This window comes from Micrasema longulum, unplaced genomic scaffold (assembly GCF_059751315.1).
Source record: "Micrasema longulum isolate JH-2025_06_02 unplaced genomic scaffold, ASM5975131v1 h1tg002028l, whole genome shotgun sequence".
Taxonomy (NCBI): Eukaryota; Metazoa; Arthropoda; class Insecta; order Trichoptera; family Brachycentridae; genus Micrasema; species Micrasema longulum.
This window is the reverse complement of record NW_028279196.1, coordinates 228896-229513: the sequence shown is the minus strand read 5'-3', so window position 1 is coordinate 229513 and position 618 is coordinate 228896. Positions and strand designations below refer to the sequence as shown.

At 36.4% G+C, this 618-nt stretch overlaps 1 non-coding gene across 1 annotated transcript; it reads right to left on the bottom strand.

Moving 5' to 3' along the window:
* Positions 1 to 253: 253 nt before the first annotated feature.
* On the bottom strand, positions 254 to 335 carry TRNAS-UGA (transfer RNA serine (anticodon UGA)). The gene has a single exon. It is a non-coding gene; the product is annotated as a tRNA-Ser (tRNA).
* Between the last annotated feature and the right edge of the window lie 283 nt (positions 336 to 618).

Below are 618 nucleotides of genomic sequence, written 5' to 3'. Positions count from 1 at the left end.
TAAGCCTGCAAGCATGTCAGTTACTACACTACGAGGATGACTTATCTCCACTCGATTTCTCTTCTCAGAACATTTACCAGATAGTAATTTTCGAGTCGAAAACACTCGTTCTGGGTTCTGGTTCTTTTCTCAGACATAAATGTTTTTCCCGTTCGCCAGAGCACAGACGGTTTAACAAAATTTAAATTTAAAAAAAAATAGCTGGACCCATAATAGAATTTTAAAAATCACCTTCGAAAAAAAAATTTACAATCGCTGAGGACAGGACTCGAACCTGCGCGGGTATAACCCATTGGATTTCAAGTCCAACTCCTTAACCACTCGGACACCTCAGCTTGTGAAGAAAGTATCTTAAATCAATATGGCATATGTCTTCTATAAACAATCACACCTGAGTAATCAATCGACAGAATATAAACGAATGCATATCGTCTTATCTACAATTTTTGTTAAGAAAAAACATTGTACGACTAAAATATTTTTGAATTGTATAATCAGCTTTTAATGTGTCCTATGCACCATTAGCTGCGGGTAAAGGAATGATGAGAATTACAACCAAAGCATAGTTAATTGTTTGCGACTGTATACGTAGACACCAACAACTATACACGTCACTCC